The sequence below is a fragment of the Pseudopodoces humilis genome, chromosome 5 (genome assembly GCF_049639895.1).
Source record: "Pseudopodoces humilis isolate 2021_Gansu_Grassland_sample_001 chromosome 5, ASM4963989v1, whole genome shotgun sequence".
Classification (NCBI taxonomy): Eukaryota; Metazoa; Chordata; class Aves; order Passeriformes; family Paridae; genus Pseudopodoces; species Pseudopodoces humilis.
Genome location: NC_142204.1, coordinates 16,121,886 through 16,144,399, shown reverse-complemented (window position 1 = coordinate 16,144,399; position 22,514 = coordinate 16,121,886). Strand labels below are relative to the sequence as shown.

Sequence of the window (22,514 nt, the reverse complement as noted above, 5' to 3'; positions counted from 1 at the left end):
TTCCATGACAGGAATCAGAAAGGGGAGAAAGAGGGTAGATTAAACATCAATTTTAAACAACAAATAAGATCAATAATTCTAGGAGTTAAATGAAAGACATTTTAGAAGCATAAGTGTTAGTATGCGAAGTCAGTATTAAAATAATTTTCTGTGAGATGTCTGGAGACAAAGTCAGCATCAGATAAACTGAACACAGTCAGACTTAAGGGAAAATGGGTAGTTTGCACAGGATATTGTACTTCTGACAACATACTTGTTTCCAAATAGTTACACATTTTCCACAGCTGAAAAGCATCAGGGCAGCAAATTAGATGTACGTGGGCGCAATTAGCTCACATTTCTAATATCACAAACAGCTTCCTGGAGCACAGTTTGTTAATTAACAGGTGTTAATTAAAACAACAAAACAAAAAAAAAAACAAACACACCACCCCACCCCCCACCCAAACAAGGCAGGAGCACAAAAACTGTTACATTTTACCACCAATCTAAATCACAATGACCCTATATATACATACACATTTACTTTTAAATATATATTTAGTTACTTTGGTGGACCTTCAGATACTTTGGATCAGGATGTTTGCTAAACTGCTTGGAGGGAATCCTTCTAAAAGGCAAAAACATACAACATTGCACACAAACCAGCTAAGGAAGAAGTCAGGACAAATAGGACTTTTCAAGTTTTCCTTGCAGGGAGGTGCAGTAGGTGAGAGTTTCCAGCTAGAAATTTTGAGGGTGATAATATACAAGCCTCCAATTCAGACCAGGGCTGATCGATCTGAAATACTTGGTGCACAAATGATGACATTACCATTTTCTATAAAGGTCAAAGTACGATAATTTTTATAAATTATTTCTTGTCAGTGCAATCAACTCACGTGGTGGCAGTTAGTTTGAAGACTGCAGAAGGAAAATCGACAGTGAGTAAGTCCCAAGCAATGAAAAAGAATTGATTAAGGAGTTAGGGCTGCTTCTAGACTTATTTCTAAAGTGAGGACTGTGGCAGCTCAGATACATTTCCACAGGATGCAAACATAGAATTCTCTCACACTCATTTGAAATCTTCACACCACAGTTACCACCTGATTATGGTGTATGACTGGCAGGTCATTATCAGTGCTAAGAGAACCAGGTTTTAAAAAAAATCACAGAAACTGGGAGTTGCTCCTTTCTGTTCCCTGAGAGCCATCCTTTCAAAAAGCATGCCAACAATGAGCACAGATATTCTGAAATGATGCCAAAATGCAATAACTGATGATACTTCTGGTCAGTCAGGAAAAAAAGAAAAAAAAAAAAAAAAAAAACAAACCAAAATTACTTTGCCAATGTAGTTTAAGAATTTATTCACTCACAGAATATCTTTAAGAGAAAGAAAATGGAAATGCAGCACAAGTGAAACTAATAGGAGAGAACAACTTTGGCAGGTGAGATGTAAAATGGAGATTAGGAGGTCCAAGAGCAAGGCTGAAGAACAGGGAAGCAAATGCATAGTGACAAGTAATAAGGCATTCCTTAAGCAGATGGGAGACTGGAACTCCAGAAGAGCTGGTGGGTCCTGCAGACTCTCCCGACACAAAGTCAGTGAGGGCAGAAAGAGAGATTGCACAGAAGTTAAATGGCTCCCCTGCTTCGGTTTTCACTTCAGAGCAGGGGAGGGAGACGCATGGCCCAGGGTTATACAAGTAAAGAACTTGAGGCAGAACTGCCAGACAGAGTTAGGGGAAACAAAATAAAGCAAATGAAAAAAAGAAACTACTTGAGAAATTTGATTGCACTAAACTGCATTTCCAGAGCTGAGAAAAGCCAGTCAAAGGCAAGTGAAAACCAGCTGAAATAGGAGCCCCACAAACTAGAGAAGTCTAAAAAAGCACATTTCTCACAATGATAAAGCATGCCTCACTAACCTACAAAAAGGCTTTAAAAACACATCCTGACCATTTTTCACTAGATGTAAATTGTTCAGATTTTCAAAGACTTTGAAACTGTTAGGAGAACTTTGTCATCTTTGGGACAAAAGGAAAAGCCTTGTCACTCTTTCAGTATTAGCCAAGGAACAGAGACTCCCAGGATAAGAACAATATTAATTTTTTCATACAGAAGGGAGATGTTTTAGCACCCAAAGTACTGCCTAGCATCACAAGGCAACAAAACAGGGTGGCCATAGAATGTGGTGTTAACCAACAGTATGAGGGTCCTCATTCTCACAACTATCCAGGCAACTGGACAACACAAATACCAGATAAAATTCACCACAGATATACTGAAGTCTAATGGAAAAAAAAAAAAAAAAACCAACAAAAGAAAAAAAATTATCTGCTTTCTTACCACTATACACTAGTGACTACTGACCTAACTTCTAGACATCAAAACAATTCTGTAGACAGATGATGTCACATCCCTGTGCTCAGCAAGAGTAATTTCAGAGTAGACACTTTGGAACAGCACTTCTAAAATTGCTAACTGCAATATGAAAAAAACTACTGTGAAATTAAAATTATAGAATGCTGGGTTAAATTTCAGCTAAATGTGATTGCTGGAATAAGGGCGTGAATTGTGAGCATGCTTAGAAATAAAGAAACTGAAATATTCTGTTGATTTAGAGCTAGGCATGGGGCTCTAAAAGGCTACTGCAAATGAGAAACACGAGAGAATGTGCAATATTTATGAAAGGTGACCTACTGCACTATTTAAATAGAAGAGAGATTAAAGCAAAGACAAGTTGAGGTTATGAAAATAAGGACATTATAGACACATGAATTCAAAAATAAGATTCAGGAAACCTCAGCTATTCAGAGTAATGAAAATACATCTTCCAAACCAAAACAGATTGCTCATGGTTTATCTGCCAAGGGGAAAACGCCTGTCAGGTCTGTCCACATTTAAAGCTAAGGAAGATGAACACTATTTGCAAAGAGTTTTAAGAAATCTACATAAGCCTGGTTCCACAGAACTCAACCCATGCTCTTCCATCCACTTCCACATCTTTTACTACTGGACTGAAGAGAGTGGTCCATGCCTTGGGAAAAGCCAGGCCTAATTCACAGAATTCTCTAATTCTGTAGCTGCTGCTACAGAAGCACTTTCTGCCTTCAGTGGTTGAGCTCTGCAAGGCAGCAAAGCTGGAACCATACAGGAATCTGAGCATGGAAACAAGAGTTCACCTGAGATCAGCAGCTGCAGCTTAGAAGTTCTGCTACTCCAAAAAGTATTTATGCCTAGAATATATATTTTTTAAACCTGAAGGAATAGAAGACAGATATAAATGAGATTAAAAAAATATCCCCTTCATTTCATACCAATCACACTTTGCATCAGGCAGTGAAAACCAAGCTTATTCTCTGCTAAGGGCACTGATCAAAGGCTAAAATGTTTTTTGCAACTGAAGTTATGATTATACGGGGAGAATAAAAAGAAAGACAAAAGAAAAAAAAATTCAAAGCACTGTGTCCTGTGAAGCAATTGAAAAGGACATGCACAAGTTTTGGGGGGAAAAAATGAAACAAAACTTCTATTTTTGTTCAATTCTACGATAATAGTAGTAATAATTATATACACACATTATATACATATACATATTATATACATAATTATGAACAATTATAAATTATTAAACTGTTTACAATTATTTTGTAAATAGACAATTTTATAGTACCTCATAATTATCACAATTGTTTAAAAATGTTTACAAATACTACACTTAGATTCTAATTCTCAAAGGTATTCTTTGAAGAAAATTTTCAATGGATCAGGAAAGGAGAAACTTGAGAAAATGCTCCTCGTTGCCCACTGCTGTATGCTATAGCACTTATTTCTGAGACATCACAATCATAAAAACATCCTAATGAAGAGCACGAGCTGGACACCACAGGGCACCGTGAAGAGCTTACTGTAGCCAGTGTCCATCTCATGTAGGCTAAGTTCTTGTTTCCATCTCTCAATGCCCATTAAGTGCTGGAAGTGTTCAGATACAAACTAGAATTCCACTGACCTGGAACAGAAATCATGGATTCACTAACTCAAAAATTTTCATTTCAATAAACCTAAGATGAAATATTTCAACCTCAATTTTTCTTGACCTAAGACAGATAGCTTACACTTCACAGACTTCTCCTGCTTTGAGTTTTTTGTTTGTTGCAGTTTAAATAAGACAAGAAATTCCCACCCACAATTACTTGAGAAATCTCAGTTGGTAAAATCCCAACTGGAATCAGACTCTTATTGCACATGCTGTAAGTGTCAATGCATAAAGATGTGAACTTGTCATTTACAGTACATGGTGCACAATTGGTGAGTCTAAAGTTATCTAACACATTTTTGCTATGCATCCCCTACATTTTTTTAAGTTTCTCCAAGCAGAGACTTGATTTTGGTGGGTGTGTAAAGCATGATGTCAGGGCAAAGTCTATGCACACCTCTCTCTTTTCCTCTATAAAAACACACACCTGCCATACCCGCTCATCCTACGGCTGTGCTTAGCATGGGAAAGAGGGGCTCTTATTTAAAGGAATTTCATGCACAGCCATAAATAATTCAAACTAAAATATAGTACAGAGCAATTAAATGAACACAGTAGATGCAGTAAGATGCCCAGCTGTATTTTTTACATCCTTTTCTTGGGTGGGAGTGTTCAACCTAGTACTACACTCAAAAGCTCTCCCCCTTTGGGAAGATCAGTACAGAGGTGCTGGATTTGGGCTGCACAGAGGAGCAGCCAAAGAAAGGCCAGGACCATGTGGGACACTGTCCTACCAAGTAAGAAGAGGTGATTGTGAATGTTAACTCAGTTACAAAATACTGGAAGTGCCTATAAGTATTTTTTAAAGCAGCTTCAAAATAACTTCTCTGGATCAATATTATGAGTAAGAACAGGAAGTTCACACACTTCTCCTCCCATTCCCATCCGTTTTTGAACTCTGTATTTTTTTTCCATCATGAAAACAAATTTTGCAGGTAGTTATGAACAGAGAGATGTTCCCTTCTTTCCCACATTTCTGATTTCTGTCAACTTTACAAAACATTTCAGATGTTAAGATCAGAAGATTTCTTCTTTCAGAGACAAAACCAAGGGTTGATCCCAGTGGGAAGACAGTGTCGTCCTCCACCTCTGATCAGGATAAACTCAGAACCTTCACAGCACCAGCTTCTCATTCAGGGAGAGGTTTGGCCAGGGGTTACACACAGTCCAGACTCTGCTTTGGAGAGGAATGGTTATTAACATGGACCGACAGAAGCAGTTTACATTGGAAAGTGGAGGAGAAACCCAGTTAATCATTAGTTTGACTTTACAAAAAAAAAAATATGAATACAAAAGCAGTTTATGCTTAAACAGGTGTCCAGAAAAATACCAAGTGAAGCTGTCAAAGGCCCCATTGTAAATGTATTGATATAAAACTTTTCGCAAGAGCTTTCATCCCACCTGCTCACAAAGGGCATGGACCTGAACACATACTGTGTCATCAGAGAGTTTTATTTCCACTAACTGTGTTAAACTTATAAATGAAGTTTGCACGATCAACCAAAGATTTCACACACACTTCTGCACTTACTGTGTCTAATTCCAGTGTTCTCAGTGAGGTAACTCAGAGCCCATAACGATGTTCCAACAACACAAAGACTACACTCAAATTAGAAGTGATGGAAAAAAGAGAACAGCACCTCTTAAAACACATGCACCTATAATCCCAATGACCACTCAATATTAATGAGCACAAAATACAAATTAAAACCCATGTCCCATTTAATGACAGCCTCTTGAGCTAACAAACACGAAGGGAGAGGAGCTTGTTTTTTCTTCTTTACCACCCCATAAATACAGTTTCCATGGTATTTGCAAGCACAGCAAAGACCAGATTCAATGCAGATACCCTAACTTAGGCAGCCCATAATCCCTGCAGCTCCTTACAAATCCTCTGCTGGTGGATGGTCTATTTGGGATTAGTTCTTGAAGGAAAACGAGAGCAACCTTCAGGCTCCTCTGAGCTCTGCAGGTCTCAGGTCAAACTGGCCAGAGGATCATCGTACCGTAACCGGCTCCCACATGGGTTTCTGATTTGGTTTCTGGGGGTTTTTGGTTTGGTTTTGGGCGAGGGGGGCTGTCCTTCTGCTACATAAATAAGCCTAGAAGAGGAGGAGGCCCAGAGCACGGAACAAGTATGCTAATGCCGTATCATACCAACTGCCATGCCAACAGCAATCACACACACACGCCTGCTCACACGCTCCTGCCAAATAATCACTTCAGCAAACATCAACTACAGAGATTAGCAAAAGCATCTGACAACGCGCAAATCGGACAAGAAACACGGGCTGAAGGGACAGCTTAGCAAAGTGAGGATTTAGTTAAGTGAAATGACATGAAGTTCCCGAATCAAAGCTTGCAGCATTTTTGGAAGACTGCTGAAAATCCTATCTGTTGGTTAGTAGATTTTTTCCATCCACCCGTCCCTAATGCATATCAGCTGCAGCCAGACAGGCTTCTAATAAAAGCAAGTGACTCTTGCACAAAGGAAAACATCTTCCTGGCCTCTGGGAAGGCAGCAATCCAAGCAAACAACCAGGCACTCAGGTGGCACAAGGTATTGGGAAGCAACCACAGCATCTCAGGGGCTTTTCAGCACCACAAAGCAAGCTAAATCCCTACAGTAAAAGACTGGGTTTCCAGGTGAAACCATCCTAGGCAGAAAAAGAAACTTCAAACTATTGAATTTGAGTGGAGTGGAGAGGCTACTTTTAAACGTGTAATTTTCATTGCTCGAACTAAAGGAACAAAGTGTTTTCCTACCAGATTTAAGGCAGAATATCAGAACAATCTATTACCTCTAATTTACTAAAAGATGCTTCACTTCAAAGGCACTTTCAATGAAAGCAATGAGATTCTGCTGCAAGAAGCACAAGAAGAGTCACAACCATTTAGCAGTATTATAGCACATTTGTGTCTTATTTTGAAGAATTTGTTGCCAAAACAAGGGAGGGGGTACTCTTTCCAAATCATAGACTGAATTATATATTCCTTATTCTGATGCAGCTCTTGCTGCAGCATCAACTTTGCCTGAATAATGTTTGTAGGACTTGTGTCTGCTTAAATATTAATCTCTGCTAGACAGCAAGAATATGATTTCTAGTGAACTGAAAAAGAACTAAATATTGAAATGGAAGAAGCTTGGTTGTCTGAAAGCAAGCTGTGACTTTGTAGCACCATTGCACAGACATCAGAACTGCCATCTTTCTACCAAGGCTGTCTAAATCACTTCCTACCTTACTTTCAAAGACAATAAACTTTTCTTAAGAGATCTGTCCCTTACCATCTGACAAAGTGCCTAAATAAACATTACAGAAATGTTAAAATGGGCACTTTGAGACAATATCACTCTTCCCACTGTTGCTCACATGCTGTAAACCTGCTAAAAAAAAAAAGAAGAAAAAAAAAAAGACAGAACTCCTAAATTAGTTACCTTTAAAAACAAAGTTTTGGATACAAAAAATATCCTTCCACGATGTATTGAGCACATTTTGGATGCTCCTACCACAGAGGAAAAGATGCTACAGACTGTGAGCCTTCTGTTCTTGGCTACAGATGGGTGCATACATTTGCATTGCACTACTAAGGCTCCTTTGCACTTCGAGATACATGATGTGTGAGGAGTAGAGCTAAAAAATAAATACATACATAAATGAATCTGTTGTTCCAGTGATCCAGTAGAAACAAGGAAGCCTTAAATGCAAGAGCCATATCATCTCTAGCTGGTTATAAAACTAATGCCACTATTTGCACGGCTCCGAGGAGAGAAAGAAACAAAAAAGAACAAAACAGGTTTTGTGCCTGATATCCACTGGAACTGAATCTGAGAAGTTAGTTCAGTTATTTCTGTGCAGGGAGCCTCTGGCTTCCACAGATACACATATATTTACTGTTTGTGTCAATGCACAAGGAATTCCATGTACCCATGGAGTCAAATTATCTGTTCTTCTGCCTTTTTAATACTTAGGGACAGAAAAGGCTAGAGTTAGATGCAGTTAGCAAAGTCAGATGATGAAGACAACAGCAGAGTTTTCTCAGTGCCTCAATGAGCTCAGAAGATCAAGACCAACTTAGCACTCCAGCCTAAGAAACAGCCTACCTCTACCTCATAGTCCTGTGCCTGTCCCCACTCAGCTGGACCAGCCTCCCTAAAATACCTGAGCATCAGCCCAGGTGTGTAAATGAGGCCTTCAGAAGGAAAGCAGAGCCCATCCAATCTTGTCCCTCCAAATTGCTCTGTCTGGTTTTACTCTTGAGAGGAGAGTTTTTGTACAGGTAGGGAATAACTCCCAAAATATTGTTTGAAGATGGCAAAAATTCTCTTTCATTTATGTGGTTAGTTACCTGTAGACCAGTGTCAAAATAAGAATTTAGACTGAGGTATTAGAGAATTTTTCCTCTTTCTCTTCTCTCCCCACAGCCATTTGACACTGGTTTTATCCACAACTAAATGGGGGATGTTTACAAGGTCCAAGCTATGCTGAAACTGTGTAGAAACTAATGAGGAAGGAAGATTTTTATAATGCTCTCGTGGAACATTTAATGAGCTCTAAAATAGTGTTGGCAGGCCTCAAAGGAGAAAGGCCCAGTTTAAAATGGAACTTTGCAGTTTACTAAATGGCAGGAGCCCCAAGCACTATTTATTTTCAAAGACTATTTTTATCAGAAAATACCCAACTCCTGTAACACTCCTCTGCTCTAAAAGTCTCTACCCCTCTGTTGCAGCTGCCATGCAATCAGTGGCACTTGCCAAGCAACGTGCTCTAAGGCCCAAAATAACACATTAATACATTTTTATTTTTTTTTAATGTAATGGAATTGGATTTTGCCTCAGATATAGTTAGCTCAACTCCTGACCTCCAGAGGTCACCCCCATTGAAACCAGAATGGGCCACTCCAGGAAGGCAAGGAAGGGCTTTTTGGAGTGGAGGGATACGGTGAGGGTGAAAATCCCCTGGCTTTATCAGGAATATAGCTCACTCTTTATTACGTTCCCATTCCCCCTTCTCATCTCCCATCAAACTGCCTACAGCTGTGTTCTCTCAATCTTCAGCCTGAAAGACATGAAAAAGCAGTCTGCAAGACGACTACAGCTTTTTCAAAAGTCACTCCCACACATATAGACAAGGAAGGAAATTAAAAAGTTAAAAAATAAGAAAATCATCACAGTGCCACTGCAGAAGGTAGAGCCAAATATTTTAAATTGCACAGTGATCTTGTTTCTTGGAATAAAAGAAGGTGAGACATATCAGCCAAGATTGTCTAGTTAGGGGAAGTCCTGATGACCCTTTCTACCATAAGGTGAAACACTGCTGAAACAAACTGAACTACTTTAATACCACCACCTGCAACAGGTCCTTTTAAGTCTTCAAGGTCCTTACTTTTCACTAGGGAAAAAAAAATGTAGGAGCTGAAGAGAGTCTGAAAAGTATTGACGAACTTGGCATCACAAGATCAGTTCCTCTGGCGACTCAGAACAAGAAAAATATTAAGAAGCAAATTCCATACTGACTGCCAGCTCTTATTTCATGGGCTGGATCAAGCTCATGTTAAAGGTAGTGGGATTAAAGAGTTCTTCAGCTGATGACCACTTCTGTTCAACCTAAAATCAACAGTTTGCAAAGCATATTTAAATTTCTAAAAAATCGACACGGTCTTTATTTAGTGCCCAATACTGCTGAGACGAGTACCAAGTAGTCAGTGCCCTGAAATGTAGTTGATACTCAGAAGATGTGTCTTTTCTCATCTGGCTTCACTGCTGCTGTGTCAGTCCACAGAGACGCCGCCATACCATTTCTTACGCAACCACTCTGCTCTGTGGGTTATTGTAGTAAAACAAAAACATCCACATTACAGAAGGAACTGCTGGCTCCTCTAATTCCATTTTTCCACAGTGCCTCAGCTGAAGAAATTGATGTCAGACAACTGCCTCAAATTTCCCCAAACTCCCCTCAAATACACATTGAGCACTCGACAATGCACACTTTTCTATTTTCCTCTCCCCGGCTCCACTGGGGAGGACCCTCTGTGCATTCAGAGCAGCACAATGAAGAATGATTTCCAAAGCAGTAACTTGGAGCCATTGAGACTTGGATATCTTCAAAATGACTCTATTGTGCTCAAAGGATTCTAGACTACCCCAGCTACTCCAGAAAAAGAGTCTTTCTCCCCTTTCTCAAAACATCCATCCCTTGAGCCATCCCTGGAGTGCATTGTTGGGGCCAATTCCTTAGTGCAGCAAGTTCCATCAGTCAAAGCTCAACAGATACAAATAATATCAGGATATGGATATAAATTAGTGCGACAGACCCTAAATAGTTTTGACAGGTTTAGTAAGTATATATAGCGACACAGAATGCTATTCCTGCTGTCAGACATCAATATGTAGACAGAAGATTGGGGGCACCATGGAAACTCAGAGACATAAGAGCGGTATTGATTGGATAGAAAACGAGGCTGCAGTTTAAGCTTAAGGCTGCCAGAGATGCCAAGAATGGAGAATGACCTCCAGCAGTGAATTTTCAGCATAAGCTCCCTGTGAACAAGCCAGTCCAAGAAGGATAAATCAGGGACAAGCTCACCAGGGATATGGCTCAAGCGAGTGTCGGCTACCCTAAGCAGATGAGAATCACTCTATGTGTGCACGCGTTACAGTGACCTAGTTCGTTCAAAGACAGCATTTTGTATGGTTTATTATGAAGCCTTGGAACAAAGAGATTTCCTCAATTAAAGTCCTGAAATGCATCCTCTAAATGAAAATGCTTTTGATACACTGATCAGCAAGAGGTTGTAAATATCGAAGCAAAGCATACATTGTTAAAGACCAATTCCCACAGAAAATGCCACAGTTGGGAATGTAGGTAATGAGGGGGCCTGAACAGAGCAGAAGCAATGAGCCATGCCAGCTCCATCCCTAATGCCCTAGTCTTACACTAAAACACTTGTTATACCATAACACTAGATAAATTGTATTTTCCTTGACAAAAAAAACCCAATACACACAAACACACACAGAAAGAAAAAAAAAAAGTACAAGTTCAATGAGTGCATTTCCAGAGCTCCTGTAAAGAATTATTTTTAATTGTTATCTAAGGACTAACTAAATGTTATCAAGAACAACCATTCCCAGAATGAGCAAGAAAAAACAGAGGACGTGTCAAGGAAGTACCTTGCCGAAGCCATAAGTGCTGGAAGTTCACTAAGTAATAATATTCACATTTGTGACAGAAAGATTAATCTACACAAAACATCCATCAGTACAGCTGTGTCAGGAATAAGATAAGCCTCCCAAGTGTCCCCAGTGTCAGGCATATGGTACTGGGATAGCAGCACTATGTTTTGTAATCCTATAGTAAGACAAACCCTTCTGCTGGCAGGGATGCATCAGCCACAGACTGCATCTCAAGTAACTGGGGATAGACATCTGGATAATTGCAAAAAACCACGTTTTTCTTAGGCCACTTCTACACTATAAACAAATATTTACCATTTGTAACAGAAAGATTTGTTGCTGGCTTCTCTTTTTCCCCCACCCGAGAGCTGGCTCTGGAGTAAAGTCGGTGAGTTTCTGTCTTTCACCCAAAGCTTCATACATAGCCAGGAGACAAGTGTATGTTAAATCTCTACTTTCCTTCTCTTTAGCAGAAGTCACTAAATTATGCAGCAGGAATTGTTTTTGCTGCTTTTTGGAGTCAATAATAGGGGTTTGGGTTTTTTGGGTTTTTTTAAGTCCAATGAAGTACCCTCTCCATGCACTTCCAAATTTTCTTTCCTACAGCAAACTAACAAATTTTGTCACAAATACACCAGTTCATTTTTCTCTTCAAACTATTTCTCATGATCAAAAGTTCAGACTTCTTTTTTTTATACTTATTCCTTTTCAAGGAAGAAAACTGAAACAAAACAAACACACAGAAAAATTAAATTTGTTTTGTAATCAGCTCAAGAACACTGCTCAGAAGACTTAAAAACCCAAGTATTTCTTTGTAACAACTTTTAATTTCCTTCCCTCTTTCTCTCTCCATCCCTTCCCTTCTCCCTAATACAGTAAGTTACACACACAGTCTACTTCTTGTTCAAAAAGTTGAGCTTTGCTAAAAGCTAAAAAAAAAAAAAAAATAAAAAAAAAAAAAAAATCAGTGCCCAAAGGGAAAACAAGGTAGGACATCAACTAAAGAGCTGATGAGCCACAGGTCAAGTGTTCCCCTACCATAATACAAGTCATTGCAAGCAAACGGGATCCGGCTAAAACACCACTATCCGTAGCCGCAGGGTAATCTCACAGGGGAAGATTTAACTCCTGTCACAAACATTTCCCCAGCGCTTCCAAGAGCCAGCCCTTCTCTCGGGTGCACATCCCAGCAGCCAGCTCCCGAGGGTACCACGAGCTCAAAGCACAGCAGACATTCAGCACCAAGGCAAAGCCTTCCACTGGCAGCGTGGAAGAGAGGTGCGACAGGCAAGTGGAAATTGTAGAAGGAGCAGATAAGCTCCCACAGAATGAACACTGCCTCTCCCCTATGAAAAGTTGTACTTTGAAAAAGGAGAGAAGAAAGGGGGTAAGGAGTTCGAAGCACCAAGGCTGGAGACCATGAAACATTTGCAGAACATGTAAGTTCAAAGAGGAAAATGTGTTTTCACCATCGTTAACTCGGATTTTCCCCCATCCTATTTCCCCCCCTCCCCGAGGAAGGAGAAGACACAAACTAGCTACGGCAGTTTTAGATAGACCGATCAGCACTTGCTAGATTTACTTCTTTCACCAGAAGTAAACTAGGGAGAAGAAGGCAAAGTCCCAAGAACAATATCAGCCGAAGAAGCGCTCGGTCTGAAGGTACAATTTAAACCCGCGAGTCTCAGCCGGGACATTCCTGGCACAGGATAACCGGGACCCGCAGGGGTTTTGCCACTCCGCTGCCGTTTTGTCCTCTCCAAGCGCCCGAACACTCCTGCCTTCCTTCCCCGCTGGGTCCCGTCACCCGTGTCCCTGCCAGCCCGCAGTGGCATTTCAACTCTGCAGGGACCGGCCGGGGCAGCGCTCCCCTCGCTGTCCCGTTCCTGCTCCTGGCCACTGGCAGAGCTCAGCCCCTGGGCCAGGTGTCTCCGGGGGCTCAGGTGCGCTCCCACCCAGCCCCACGGAGTCCTGCAGGGCCAAGCGTCCCGGAGCCAGGCAGGGACGGGGGGAAGCGCTTCCCGCTCTGCCCCGGGGGGACGAGCGCTGAAGGCAGCATCCCCCGGGCAGAGCCCGGCAGTCCCCGCCGCCGCCTCGGACTTACTTCGGGCGGCAAAAAGCTCTTCTCCCGCAGCTGAAAGGGGCGAGCCTGGAGCGTCCCCGGTGAGCAGCGGCCGGTTCTGCTGCTGCGGCCGCGCGTCCCTGCGCTTCCCCACGGACGGGCTCCCGGCCGCCGCCTCACGCCCGGCTCCCTCTCCCGCCGGAGCCTTCTCGCAGAGCTTTTTATACTGGAGGCAGGGAACCTGATCCGCGCTTTGGCTCGGCGGAGCCCGGGCTGCGGCGAGGCGGCGAGAGGAGGGAAGGAAGGCAGGCGGGCGCCGGGGCAGAGCGAGCGGCCGCGCTGCCCCCTCGTGTGATGCGGAGGGGGCGCGCCCGCCGGGCGGGTCACCCGCGGGGCAGCCTCGCCCCCGCCGGGGCTGGGCGGCCGGGGGCGGGACGGGGCCGTGCCTCCCCTCCCCACCTCTCCTCTCCCCACCTCCCCTCCCCTCCCCACCTCTCCTCTCCTCTCCCCGCTGCCGGGAGGAGCGCACCGGGGAGAGCCCGGTGGGGAGTTGCTGCAGCGCGGTTCGCCCCAGAGTCCCTCCCGGGCTTGTTAGCCCAGGCAGCTCGCCCTCCTCTTCATCACCAGGCGGAGGGACAGGCGCCTCGCCCTGCAGCCCGGCGGGTGCGGGACTTCAGCTGCCCTTGCAGGTACAATCGCCCACGGCAGCTTTTGCCCTTGGCTGTCAGAGTTTAGAGCTCTCTAACTGCGGCCTCGCTGACTTCAGCTCGCCGTTCTGACCACGGGAGTGATAGGCTGGAAGTACTGCTAGCGAGTGGGAAACAAGAAAAAAAATAAATAAAAAATTAAAAACCCACAGCCTACCCCCTTCTCCCCGCCCCCAGCCCCCTGCCCCCAGCATTTAATTTCAACTTGGCCTAAAAGTGCTATGAGAACAACTTTTTGCCATGCCATTTCAACACTTCTGGTCATAGCGGTTGCTGAAGTTGTATCAGGGCTTTCATTTAGGAGCAGGCTTTTCCAACTTTTAGGTTCATTACACCCACTGAATAAGAGTGTTCCCCAATCCACAGCTTAATTTAAAACTAAGTGGACTTGTTCCAAACTCCAGGCAATTTCTGCGTAATTCTCTCTCCCCAGAGCAAGTCTCTGCCTTCACTCGAAAGACTGGGCCCATTCACTGCTTAAGTCTCAGCTGGGTTTGCAGCTTGCAGCTCTTGCTCCAGGTTTGCACAGAAATCCAGTTCAGATTCCCCTCCTGTTTCCAGAGGAATGAGCTAAAAAAGTAATTTGTCTGGCACCGTACACATTGCATCATCTAACACCTACCATCTGTGACAATGAAAAGCACTGTACAGCCAGTCCCAGCGCAGGCAATTGCACTCACCTGGAGTCCTTCTTAGTAAAGTAAACTAACCCCTTCCATCCACACCTTGGCATCTTCTTTTCATCACACAGTTATGTGTTCAGTCCTGGCATGGCTGTTCAGGATTTGCACCACCAGCAGGTTTAATGACAGTGATGTAATTTAAAACAACAAATTTGATTTGCAGTGTAAAGTGATGGCTTGAGATGGAGAGAATATCCTTTCTAGCAGCTGGATGAGTGGAAAGGAGCACTCAATAGCATTGTGTTTCAGAGCATGCAAGGCTGAATGAATGCCTGCTAGCCAGCTTGCACCTTCCTGAGGTCTTCTCAGTGAAATCTGGCAGCACGGTGCTAAGCACGACAAGCATCTAGACAAAGAAACCTTCCATCAAAAAACACCTGGTTGTGGTTGACGCTTTTCAGACCCAAGAAATTCTCCATGTAACCACCACAGCACATTTCAGATGATTGATCCTTTCTGAGTAACAAAGTAGGAAAGAGAACAATGGCTCTAAATCCACCTTGATCGAAACCAAAACAGATTGCATCAGAATGGGCCAACAGATTTCTCACTTTCTTCTCAGAAATCTGAGTCTTAGCCAAAACACTGCAAGCTTAGCATTTTCATAAAACACTGGAAACTTTGCAGAAAGCAACTGCTTTTCACAAAGATGTGCACAATGTTAGAAGCCTCTTTTAGCCTCTGAATTTGGAAGCAATGGCAAGACTTAATCTTTGACCAAATTTACTCCCATAGTTTCTCTGTACCTAGTTTTTTATAGCTCAGGCATTATTTTCCTGAGACTGAGTTTACATGCACAGAAACTAGTTTTGTGTGCTATTTGACTCAAAATCTCCAAAATAAAACTGCTGACAAGGTTAGCAGAGCTTCTCAGGGGACAGATCATTCTTTGAAGCACCTGTGACTGATAAAGGAAGTATCTCAGTTTTTGATTGCCAAAAATGTAGATGTGTTTTACTGTTCATATTATTTGTTTCAATGACACCTTGAGGCTTAACTGAGGTTTCCATTTGAATAAGCACTGTACAGATACAGGAAAAATATTCTTTGCCCCAAATTGCTCACTGTGTTGGAAACATTTGATATTAATAGAGCATTACACTTGAATTTCTTGACTGAACTTTTGCTATTGAGATAGAACCTGTTAAGACAAGAAGTCGATGAGACAGTGAATACAGCAGTCTTGAGAGGACGAATATAACTTCTTTTGCCAAGAAAAAGGTCACCAACTATATGTTAATCACAGCCTGAAAGGTGCCTGTGGCACTGGTTCCCAGTGGGAAACAGCAATACCTCATGGAGAAAACAGATGGATGGAAAATAAGCTATGACCATTTACTTTCACAGGGATGTTTTCCTTAATAAAAGGATATTAAGGTTGGAGAAGCTTATCTCCAGATCTTCTCTGCTGTTTTGTCTCTCCTGAGGTTTTTTTTTCTCAGACAATTATATAATTTGCTACGTGATCTCTGGAACTGCAGACTAGTCAACATTTCTTGTGACAAATAGGAAAATCCCTACTGAAAAAATACTTTTTGACTATTACTTTTCTACTCTGAACACAAAGGTAACTGAGAAAAGAGAATTTGCTCACAGATTGTCAGGGATACTTATCTTTTAAATCCTTAACATTTGTTTACAGCTGCAGGTTCTACTCTGATCAGAAAACAGTGGTGAGGAATGGACTGGCAGCTGTAGAAGTCCAGTTTCTGTTTTCATGTATCCTCTTTGCTACCTGAAGCAAAAATGCACAGCCTAATGGGTGACACAGGTCTGAAATATCTCTTCAACAGGAACAGTGGAGGTTAGGGCCAAAACAAGCTGAAAAGGACCTTTGATTGATGCCACGTGCAAATGGCCTCATAAACAATCCAAAAGTATTAGATCCTAATTAGAGTCTGAATTCAATCACAATTTTGCAGAAGGAAGCTCCCAAATTTAGATGCAGTTTTTACCAAAATACAGAAAGCACCCCATAATAAGTTCCCTTTAATTAGGTGTTTTTTTCCCTTTGAAAAAAACATAAACACCAAATTTTCTCTTTGAAACTGGGGCTTTTTGTTACTCCTAGGTAATCATTTCACAACCCACCTGAAGGAGGAGATAGTTGGAGCTTCTAACAGCGGTTTGCACTTTTTTTCCCAAAGATGGCCTTAAAAATTCTGTCTCCAAAGTTCAGAGAGCAAGTCAGAGGACGAGGCTTTATGCAATTTTCTCTCAAGAAGAGCTTCCCTGTTTTGGTCCCACTGCTGAGTAGGTTAGAAGGTCAGCTGCAGCTGAGCTTGCCTTGTTTATTTCAGCTCTGCCATAAATATCAATTTCTTTCCCTGCTCTCCCCAGCCATCAACAACAGCAGCTCCAGGAAAACGTAACATGATTCCAGGAAAGTGGAGAGGAGAACTCCACAGCAGTTTAAAGGTTTTTTCACCTTTTGCTCCATTGTTGTTCCTGAGCTATTGAGCTGCCAAGCCCTGGCAACTGAGTGCCCTGCATCCCGACTCCCGCGCTCAGATGAGATTTCCATTAGTGCTACTGAATTATTTAGTGAATGCATTCAAGATTGAAATCAACTACTTCTGAGCTGTGTACCCTCTCACTCTTTCATTTCAAGCCCACACACTATCATCACAGAGACTATCAGTCTTAAAAATGGAGGAGAAAAATCCGTGGAGTTCGGAAATAATAATTCATACCTCACTTTCTAGTATTAAAGTAAGCCAGCATACAAAAAGTCAGATTTCCCAGATGCCTGTGGATGATGATGGCGAGAGCATGAGCCCAGAAGAGTTATTCTTTCATGCACATATGCTAAAAACTCAAGATATTTGAAAACAAAGTCAGTGGCCCAGAACCTGATCTTAAGCTTCAGTCACCAAATCATGAATACATGTCGTAACTTTACACATTTGACTGATTCTATTTTCTACAAGGGGATTAAAGCTCTTCTGCTCAAAATTATTCATGTGCATACATCTGCATGTTGCAGTTTGAAATCCACAAATATAATGCGACACAGCAGGCCTTTCCAGATCCCCAGCGTTTAAAAGGCTGCTCTTCATATGTTGGCTTTTCTCACCACTTTCTTCTTTTGTTTGTGCTGGCAGTCCTGTGAATGGAAGTCCTACATATCCAGGATTTGAAGTCTACTGCATTAAAAATAAAATACTTTCGCTATGATGAAAAAAAAAAAATTGCTTTGAGTCATGATCACCTTTTTTTTTTTTCCATAAACAAACATGTTCATTTCACTCTAGTTTTGTAGTTTAGGGAGAAGTCTAAAGCAAGAGAAAATGACATTTTATTATGGAGGGCTGAGCAACAGCTACCATTTCTGTTCTGTTTTCTGGAGGTTTGTCACTATGCACTGTAAAACAGAAGCAAAATGCAGAAACAACTTTTTTTTCCTTTGAAAAAGAACAAATAAAATTGACATATCTAATTGATTTCAAACTTATGGCAGAAAATTACTGTACAATTAGAATGCAAATTTCCCTTTCAGTTTCTCACAGGAAGAACCTGATTTGCTAATACCTATTTTTTCACAAGGCACTATACCCACGTGTGTATCTACTCTGTGAAAGGACTGGCTTTAGAAGTAGAGAAGAGAGCATTTATAATCCCAGCAAATCAGTCCTTGATACTTCATTAAGGCAATCAGCTAGTTTTAGACACAGTACTAAATAGCTGTGCCCTAGGAACTGGATTGAAATGGTCAATTTTGCTCTTTGCCAAGCTAGCAATAACAGATTAGAGGCCCTAACTCTACAGCAGGCAAGTGATTAGAAAATTAGAAGTGTTCAGATCCTTTCCCTATGAGCTGAATCATGACACATAATGTTTTCCAGTTAAAACTATAGTGACCACGTTTTGAAACACATGATCACTAACTTTCCATCCAATTGTGCCTATATAACAAAAAAAAGTTTTCCTTAATATATTTCCTTTAGTAGGTAGTATTTTAGGGGGCAATCATTACAACACCCTTTGCATGCAATGTGACCAGCACAACTCTGAGCCTGATTGTATGAGCAAAGCAGAAATTCCACTTACCAAAATGTTCTCTTGCCTTCTGAATTGTTTGTCAATTTGTAAAGAGTTGACCTGTGTAATTATAATGATGATATATTTCACATTTAAAGACAAATATAAATGGTTTTAACAAGTTTTTCTTATGCACAATCAAATGATAGTTCTCTTTTGGAACAACTGCAGAACTGGCAGCTAAATCCTTGATTACAAATCTGAGTGAAATCACAGCAACAGAAGGAACACTGAGAAAATAATATTGACAAATAATTATCAAACATCTTCAGAAATACCATTACTGAGAGTTCTTTATGGCTGTTTTTCCCAAGACTCTGGTGGCTTAGTTCACAGTTGAGCTCATCAGCTTTCGATGATTACAGAACAAGCTTGCACATACTAACAGAAGGGGTTTTCCTCACTTTAGTTAGTAACAGTCAATGTAGTAAAGGCAAGCATGCACTGAGTCTGACAGTTGTGGAAGTGACAGCAACTCATCCATTAAGTAGGACATAATAAAATTCAGGCCCTAAAATGGTTGCTTCTGAGGACAACAGGGTTGCAAAGAACTTTAGGAGCTAGCTAAATAGATAGGTATTTTTACGAGACAATAAAATAAAATAAAATAAAAAGTGAAATTCTATTAAGGTTATGTAGTACTCTTTCCCTGCTACCATTTTTTTGGAAACAACTGTGGTATGATGGTAAATTTGGGTGATAGCACATACAGAGATAATGAGAAACCTACATAAAGGTCTGTTGTTAAAAACATAGGAACTGGAGGACGAACAGCTATAACCTGCACATGTGCAATACCTCATTAGTTAATGTAATGGCCAGGATTTTTTTGCCCATAAGAATAAAATTAGGTACATCTGTTCTTAACTTACTGGCAATTTCTTGCTTGAGATTTGAGCCAGTTGCATGGCCCTCATAAAGCACAATACATCTTTGATGGAAACTCCTGTGGGATGCTGTTGGCTTCAATGTCAGCTTGATCTAGGTTTTCATGCTCAGGAGTTTAACAAAATGTGGCATCATCATTCACAGGCCTAGACCTGGACTGGCTGTTATTAAAAAAAATGTGCACATTAAAACCTTTTAGCACCCACGTTAAAAATTTAATTCTGATATCAGCTCATGGGGATTACTGTGGGCAATGCTAAACCTTTTTGCTAAACCATGTGAGGTTTTTTCCCCAAAGACTTAATTCCCAGCATTATGTGATTGCATTAGACATGCAGTTTACAGCAGTAAAAAGTGCAAACATAGGGGAGAAAGTCCTGATTCTTCCACTTATGCTTTATGGGAAAATCTCAGAATATAATAAATGCTGTTAAAAAAATCCAGTTAATAAAAATTCTCAGGATATGTGTCAAACTGTATATCATAAACTTCTATATTGTAATACATAATACATATAAATGTTTAACATTTGGAGCCTTTCTCACAAGAGTTGGTGGGAGTTTTTTCACATTTTTAATTCTTGGAACCGTCAACATAGTGAGAAAGACTCAAGAAAATAGCCACACATGTTGTTCTTTTGGTTATTTCCTCTGGTACATCCTTCACTTCACTAGTTTACTTTGCATATTGTGAATCTGAAGGGAGTAGAACACAGGGGAAGGTATCTTTCCATGCAGAATAATTTCTGACATCACTTAAAAAATCCTACTTTTAGGCTCATTCGACAAAACCATTACAGCTATTGCTTGTAATAATTTTGCCTTTACCGTTCATTTCTACAGTGAAATTATGGAGGTTTTAAAAGGAGTTAGGTCTGAGCAAAGATACTTGATTCTGCTTTGAGGAGAGGGAACAATCAGGATAACCCTGTACCTTCCACAGCTGTTTTGGTCATTAGTCTCATTATTTCTGCCAAGAAGTGGATAGGAACAGGGTCTCATCTAAGATTTTCTAAGATTCCTCAGGTACTCTAGGCCTTTTTGATGGTACCACTTTTTTAGTAGTACTTATGCCATGTTTAAAACAGAGGAATGCGATCTTAGCTAAGGTTCCTCTTGTCCATAGTATTATGCTAATTAATTAATATATGAAATTATCAATGAAGTTATATTCAGAACCAAAGAGGATATATGTGCTTGTACTTCAGTAGCAATATTTTTGCTTTTTCAATTTGCTTTTCAACGCTACATGAGGTTCTTCAGAACTATTTTTACCTCCCCAGGCTATTCTTTTTCTTATTATTCTGCCTAAATGCTAAGATATTGTGAAGTAGACCTTTCCAAACAGTTGAGTTCTGTCTCTCTCTTCAGCATTCACCCCTCTCCCTTTAAATAACCTGCATCCTTCTCTTTGTCTAAATGTTGCTAATGTAAGTTCTGATTAGGACGGCATAAATAATGCGCATCTAGAAATTGCAAGGAGTTGAAAGCAGCAACACCACCACATTTGTCTTAAGAACCACAGTTAGCTGCCTAAAGGCAATGTCATATTTAATGGAATGTTCCCAATATTTAACAAAATTCCCATGCTTCTGGTACAATTTTCCCATCTACATTTCCTTCATCATATCTTTTCAGGAGGTAGAAAAAATGAGTCTTTAACAAGGAGTTCATATGAGTCTGTGACCCTGTATCACTGTTGCCTGAATTCTTCCCTTAGTGACATGTTTTAGATTTTGATTAATTTTTTCCCTTTTTTTGTGTGTGTGTGTGACATCTGTTTTGTTTCAGCTGTCTGGGATAGGAAATGAGGAGCACTTTCCTAGCTGCATTGCCTGCCTTTACTCTAGCATCTATGGGTACCATTCATTTTCCAGATGAAATATTGTTTTGGAAGGTTGTAAAATGATACTCCCTTTATGTTTCAAATTATTCCTACAGTGTTGGTCAAAAAAAAAAAAAGAAAAACACCTAATTTTGAAGCATAGGCATAGAACCAGGTCACAATTGTAATTCAATGCTCTTTATATAGTGTTTTTCCCCTGGTTGTCCTGATGATGAAAGAAGTGCTGGGAATCCATGAACTTGTTTATCAAGTGTGTCTTTTGTGGGTTTGTTTGTTCATGAAATTGAAAAGTGAAGATGGGTGTAACCCATGCAAACTGATATCTGGACAGGAAAAAGTCATCCTCCATGGAATCCTGTTTTTTTGACAGGGATAAGCTTTTTATTAAATCCTAGATGAACCCCCACAGCTGGATCCCCCCATCACCCCAGCCTGGCCAGGGTGCAGATTCATCCTGTAAGGAATGCCCAGATCCCACTGCAGGCACACTGCATCTAGGCTCTCCTCACTGTGGAGCCAGTTCTCACCTCTGCTTCTCCCCACTAACAAAACAAGCCAGCTGTGTGACTGAGGCTGAAGTATTACCTGGGATTTTGCTACAAGAATTGTTCTAGAAAGGGGATTCAGGGCAAATTTTGCTGGACTCACTGTTATTAAAGGAAGAAAAGAAAAAAAAAAGACAAAACCCCAAAAAAAAAACAAAACCCAAAACAACAAAACAAAACAGATCAGGTCAATGCATTTGAGTTTGCAATAATAAGATGTTTATAAAACTTCAGGATTGCAATTCCCAGGACATCAAGGTATCACCCAAGATGTCTCAAAACCATTTCTGATTCAAACTTTCCTCTGATTACAACCATTCAAAATTCAAATCCCACCCACTAAGATTACTAAATAGAATTTAAGAGAGGCCAACAATATTGTTTTAACATTCCGGTGTGTTTTTATGTGGGATGGTTGAGAAGAGGAAGAGTGTTGAACTCTTCAGAATACAGACCATTTTTAAGCTCAGGGTGTCTAAAAAATGAAGATGAATTAAGGAAAATGGAAAGTGATTTCCTGTTACCCTTGTGCAGAATTACTTGACCAACAC

At 40.9% G+C, this 22,514-nt stretch overlaps 1 protein-coding gene across 1 annotated transcript in view; it reads right to left on the bottom strand.

Annotated features, from left to right (window-relative positions):
• The window catches only part of PTN (pleiotrophin), a 75,680-nt gene extending 62,080 nt beyond the window's left edge, over window positions 1–13,600 (bottom strand). The window contains exon 1 of the mRNA XM_005527918.3: window positions 13,297–13,600. The gene's annotated coding sequence lies outside the window, so the exon portion shown is untranslated. The remainder of the gene's footprint in view (window positions 1–13,296) is intronic.
• Window positions 13,601–22,514: the final 8,914 nt, after the last annotated feature.